This window comes from Emys orbicularis, chromosome 10 (assembly GCF_028017835.1).
Source record: "Emys orbicularis isolate rEmyOrb1 chromosome 10, rEmyOrb1.hap1, whole genome shotgun sequence".
NCBI lineage: Eukaryota > Metazoa > Chordata > Testudines > Emydidae > Emys > Emys orbicularis.
This window is the reverse complement of record NC_088692.1, coordinates 43,465,044-43,471,675: the sequence shown is the minus strand read 5'-3', so window position 1 is coordinate 43,471,675 and position 6,632 is coordinate 43,465,044.

Here is a 6,632-nt window from a genome sequence, read left to right as displayed (position 1 = left end):
GCTGTGCCCACTTAGTTCTCCAGCCTGGGTTGTCTCTCACGATGCTTTGCTAGTGACAAGCAGCAACCCCCTCTGGGAACTATCATCACTCAGCCACCAGTATGGAGAGACACACCCAGCTATATTGAACGAATGCTCTCCAAGACACTTGTGAACAGGAAATGGGAAACACCAGCAAATCCACCTGAGCCCCCAGCCTTGCACCCTAGACATGTACCGTCTTACATTGCTCAAGACCTCCTCTTGAACAATGCAGGAGCATTAATTAGTTCTCCACTTCATCAAAGGATAGTGGACCTGCATCAGCCTTTGTAATCTGAGCAGATTCCCCAAGCACTTTAGACAAGCTGACTTGGTTAAGATAAAACATTAACATAAATTGATTAACCGCAGAAAGATAGATTTTTGATTGTAAGTGGTGGGCATACAGGACAAAGATGGTTACAAAAGAAATAAAAGTAAAATCACAGTCTAAAGTCTGAACTTTATCAGACTAAGCAAGATTGGAATCAAACAGCTTTTCTCACCCTACTGGATGTTACAGGTAGGTTATAATTCTTAATACACAGGCTGAATTTCCTTCTCAACCTGGGACTAATTTTCCTAGTTCAAAGTCTTTGTCTTCCCAGCATTCTTGTTGCCTTCAGTGTATGTGGGGAAGGGGAGAGGTGGTCTCATGATGCCACTGTTCTTTATTTTATACTCTCAATCCATGTCCCAGGGAAGATACTGACCCAGACATGTTCTGGTGGGCCTTGCTGAGTCAGAGTTGAGCAATCCCCATTGTGTGGTGTTTGTGCAACTGTCTCTTACAAAATTGTAAATCCCTTTTTTTACAATTCCCCTGCTGATCAATGATAATTTAACACCTACCTCGGTCACCTTCCTTTTAGTCACTGGAGAGCTAGCTGTGGGCATCTCCCAAACTCACAACATATTTCAATAACAGCCATACAGCAAATCTCATAACTTCATCCGCACTAACAATATATATATATATTGACAGAACAATGAGTTTCAGCAGATGGTGGCCTTTCATATGGTACCTTACAAGGCATGCTTTGTATGAAATATCACAACCATATACAAATGATGAATACGGGGGTTACAGGGTGCTACTTTGAGGTCCAATGTGTCACAGTGACTTACTAGCACTTTTGGGAGCTGACTTAAAACAGGAAAGTTTGGCCACCAATGTAGTGACCTTGGTCAGTCTCATCCTATGGATATTTGTCCATATCCCCAAACCACCACCATGATGAATTCTTATTAATATTATGTTAGCTACTAATAATGAAAATTATCTGTAGAGTGATGCCAGCATACAGCATTTTATGAACAGGGGCATTGGCAAGCATTGCTCAGGTGGCTCCAGGATTAGACCAGCAGGGGCAATGCAAGAGGCATTGACAGAGCCAGATAGGGGTTCAGGACAAGAATAGTAGGGAACGGGATGGGAGGGGGCTGCAGATCTGGACTGAGGGGCATTCAGAGAGCTTTGCAGGTCCCAGGACCAGAAGAACAGGAGGGCTGCAGATCTAGATCCGGGAGGGGGAATGTCAGTGCTAGATGACAAGAGGGTGCTGCAGGCCCCCGGTGGCGATTTTAGACTAGAACCGCAGACTGTGGGTCAGGTCTAAGATGCTTTGAACAAGTTTTGTCATTGGTCAGGTCTGGCCCAGCAGGGCATGTTGAAGATCAGGATCAAGGTGCAATGGCTGAGCTCTGGGTTGGAAGTTTGCTCAGCTCCAGCCTATGGCAAGGCTGACACTGGCAAGTGGTTAGTTCCCGGCTCTGGATGTGAATGGGGAGATATGGATTCATGCGTGGGAGGACAGGAAAATGTGTATATTGATTCTGCAGGAAGCCTTGAGTGCTCCTGTGCTCCAGCTTCCCAAGGGCAGCTGAGCCCAGGGAGCATTTCAGGCTCAGCGCACACATCCTGTAACTCCAGCACCATGCTCCTTAGCACATGCTGAGTCTGCAGATAAGGACCGTGAGGAGGATCATCCTCAACCCACCTTCCAGATAAGCCTCTTGCTTGCCTTCCATCGCTCATCCATCAGCCAGCATCAGGTACAGAGAGAAAATCCCTGTGGCCAAGGCAGGCACAAGATCCTGGCCTGGTAACATCTCTTTATTTTAATAACTAGACCAGCATCATCTAGACCCAGTTCCCAAAGGGAGGTTGTATTTTCATGCCTAAGGGAGATTTTATTACAGGCAGCTCAGGCTGGGCTCTCTACTCCAATCACACCCAGCCTCTCTCCCAGTCACTGCGCTCTAGGAGACTCTTGCTACCTCCTCCTGTTTCTGTTTTAGCTAGGACCTCTCTGCAAGTCAATGAGGATCTGCCCTCTCCCTGGGAACCAAAGTCTCTCTCAGCTCTGCTAAGTGCTGATTGCCAGAGTGGTTGCTCCCACTGCTGGGCTTTCATCCCCTTTCTGAGACTGGAGGAAACTCATCACGTGACTTAATGTGATTCTCTGCTTTGGTGGCGTGACCTGGCCCAGGTTACACAGCAGGTCAGTGGCAGAGCTGGGAGTAGAATCCAGGTCCCCTGAGTCCCTGCCTTGGGCCCTAGCCACTGGGCTCGCTAGCACCTCACCATGGAGAGCCAGTGCAAGGAGATATTGTGGCTTTGCCAGTGTTTAATTGACAAAGGCTTCTCCATTGTGCTATCATGGAATTCCAGCTCATGGAATTCATGGCCATATAGAGGGCGGGGAACAAAGTCCTTGCACATTACCAAATGGTGGAGATTTGTGGAGCTGATACACTGGGGCTGTTGGATATTTTCTCAGTTTGAGTCAGAGCCTGGCACAATTTTGCTGTTTAGACAGCTCTATTGAATATCCGAGTCCTAACGAATGCAGCATTTCTCAATCCATGAACATCCCCCAAGGGAAAAATAGCTCATTTGCTGTAGATATCACAAACAGTGGAGGGCACAAGAACCAGAACAACACTGTACAGCAGTGAAAAGAAAATCACCTACTGGTTGAAACATCTAACATGTCATGAGCAGAGCTGGGGGGAAATTTGTGGACAAATAGTTTATTCAACAACAACAACAAAAAGCAGTTTCCGTTGAAACTATGGGTGAATTTTACATGAATAATTTTGTCCATTCATGAAACAGCTGGAGGAGGAGATGGAGCTGCTGCCACTGCTGACCCCAGTGTTTTCCCTAAAAAATAACCTTTAGCTGAGTGGTTAAGGCACTTAGTTTGGAGGCAGAAGCGATAGTGGTTCAAATCCCTGCTCTGGAACAGACCCAGCAATGGTCTTCTTTCAAGTTACCAAAAATTCCAAATTTGGTTTGAGCTGACTCATTTTTTTAAATCTGCCTCTGAGCTGAAAAATCAGTTATTCATCCAGCGCTAGGGCATGAGGCAAACTCCCCAGGCTGATTTCCTAGCAATGCCACCTGTCCTAGTAGTCCCAGACTAGCCACTTGGTTATTCTGGAGGTGCTCAGATACCATGGAGATGGGAGCAGTGTAAGATCCTGAGTAGAACACCCTGATTTTGAAGAGGCCAGCCCGAGTCCTGCCAGCACCCCTTGCCCTGACATTACTGCAGAGCCTGTGTAACCAACGTAACATACTGCACAGTGACAGTGTGCTAAGCTGTGTTATGACATGCTGCTGCAGCAAAACCATGTCCCGACATTATTGACATAAACATAACGGCAGCGTGACCTATGTGTGTGCCCCGTTGGAGAATCTGTCTGACACAGCCAGCCGCGAGACAGAGGCTTGTAAATCCCAGCTCAGGAGACTGCAGAGCCAGGCACACTTCACCCGTGAGCTCAGACTGGCGCTCTGACTTGTCAAGGTGGGGAGAGTGAGGAAAGGAAGGGGGGCGGGGACTGCGGTAGGACAGCCATTGGAGAGACGGGACAATTCTCAATTACCTGCCGATACTGTGGCTGGGAGAGTATTATTTTTAGCCATCCTTCCTGGGCACAAAGCCAGGCTGCATTTTAATAGAAAAATATTTCTGAAAGTGAGACAAGTTAAAGCCTGCAGGTATCAAAGTCATATTAAAGAGGGAATGGATGGTTATTTCATTTGTGGGGCTTGATATACGGCCTGACTCAAGCTGTGGTGCACCTCCCCCATTTTTAAAGAGGGCCCTGAAGTGCCATTAATATAATTTACCACCCAGGTGCAATTCCACGGGCGAGGGAATCGAGCCAGCAGAACGCCCTCACTGCTGTTCCCCGCCCTTGGCTCAGGGGGTGAGGCAGACAGGTGGGCAGCTTCTGTGTGAGACTATGATTGTCTGCTCTGCTTCCTGTTGCTTTGTGAATAATTCTAGTTGTGCAGTGCAGGGGATCACAATGGATGGGGGGCTGGGGTAAAGGGAGAATGGGGGGGACTCAGGAAATGGAATAAAGGGGGCCTCCAGGATCTTTGTACATGCAGGTCACTGGCTTAAGTCCACCCTGGCTGGTAGCAACCCAAAGTTATTAATATCTGATAGCTGTTTAATAGTCCAGATGTGGTGGGGTTAGTCCAGTTCCAAGCAGCGGGTTTGAACAGACTGCCTTGGTATGACTTTATTGGTTACCAAATCAGGCATCCACAGCCCAGAGCCACCAATTAGCATGAATTGTCAGGCTCAGAGAGGCAGGAAAAGCGAGGTTTGCTGGCACCCATGCTGCTTGTGCTTGCCTCCAACAGGACACCTTTCCCTGGAGTTTCCACAGCATTCCCTCTTTTAAAGGCCTGGTCAAGGCAGGAGATGTAGGGTAATGAGCCCAGATCAGTTCCCATCTCTTTCCCGCAAGTCCCTGGGGACAGGAGATCTTGGCATAATTGCACCAGGCTGTCCCCAGCTCTGGGATGGAGTGAGGCATGGCCTAGCGCCTGCTAGCCAGGTGTGTGCTGCCATCACAGGTTGACAATCAGTCTGGCTGCTGATTAGCCTCTGGAACAGGGGTGGGCAAACTTTTTGGGCCAAGGGCCACATCTGGGTGGGGAAATTGTATGCAGGGCCAGGGCAGGGGGTTGGGGGGTGAGAGGGAGTGTGGGGTCTGGGAGGGGGTACGGTGTGCAGGAAGGGGCTCAGGGCAAGGGCTTGGGACAGAGGAAGGGTGCAGGGTGTATGGGGGGCTCAGGGAAGGGGGTTTGGGTGCAGGAGGGGTGCAGAGTGCAGGAGGGGGCTCAGGGCAGGGGTGTGGACTGTGGGCAGGGGTTGGGGTGCACAGGGATGCAGGGTGCAGCAGGGAGCTCAGGGCAGGGGGTTGTGGTGCAGGGTGTACGAGGGGGCTTAGGGCAGGGAGTTGGGGGGTGGGGTGCAGGAGGGGTTCGGGCTCCGGTCCGGTGCCGCTTACCTCCCTGCCTGCCTGCCCTATCCCTGGCCCCGCGCCGCTCCCGGAAGCGCTGCGGCCCCTGGGGGAGGGGGGGCAGAAGGCTCTGCGTGCGCTGCCCTTGCCGTGCCTCCAGGTACCTCCCCTGAAGCTCCCATTGGCTGCGGTTCCCCATTCCCGGCCAATGGGAGCTGCGGGGGGCGGTGCCTGGAGGCAAGGGCAACACACGGAGCCCTCTGCCCCCCCGCCCGGGGGCTGCTTCTGAGAGCGGCGCCAAGGGGGCAATCCCGCGGGCTGGATTCAAAGGCCTGAGGGGCTGGATCCAGCCCGTGGGCCGTAGTTTGCCCACCCCTGCTCTGGAATAAGGGCCTGGATTCAAACTAGTGGGTAGATTGGGCTGGGGACAGAGAGAGCCCACAGCTGCTGGGACAGCTATCCCCTTCCCAGAAAGATGCCCATTCCCATGGGCACAGTTCTGCTTCCAGTACTGCCTGAGTGACAGAAAGGTAAAAGCTCCAGTAGAACCAGGGCCTGCGCAGCAGGCTGGGGAGAGCTGCAGGGGTCATGGGGTGGGAAGGAACCCTTGGCCTCAGGGCAGGGAGTGGCAGTAGAGCCACTTCCCCCACACCCCTCTTGAGAGAAGTGAATGGTAGCCATGGACCCACCAGCTTCACCCCAACTCACCCATCCCTATCCCCACTTCCCGGCTATCATGGGCACCAGGAACCTCATCCTGCCCTGCCCTTCAAGGGGCCTCCCCTCTCCTCTGTGCCTCCCAGATCTCTTTGTCAGGTGGAGCACTTGCCCAGGTGCAGCCGGTTTCATTGCTCTCAACGGCGCAGCTGCAGTGGCTGTGGGCAGGGACTCTGCTGGAAATAAGCCAGGAAGGGACGCTATCTCTTTCAGTCAGGGCAAGAAAACAGAGTGTCTCCAGTGTCCCAAGTGTCTCCAGAGGTCAGGGATTGTGTGACACTCCTTGCAAACGCTGGCCCCTCTGATCTGGGCATCACCGATGCCTCATGTACAGCCAGCCAGTGATCCCACCAGCTAAGCAAGCAGGGGGGTGGGCCTGGCCAGTACCATGATGGGAGCCCAGCGGAAAAAACCTAGCGGGATGTAGGAAGTGGTTCAACAGGGGGCGCTCTTCTCCCAGCCTCTCAGACTGATAACCCAGCTCTGTGTAGGGCGGGGTTGGGTTTGTGCACATCCTGCTCTCAGTTGTTATGGATTAATGCTCGTGTGACTATGATCCCTGGACTGCTGGCTGAGATACAGTCTCGGGAATTCATCATTAAAGATCCCCTGACAGTTTC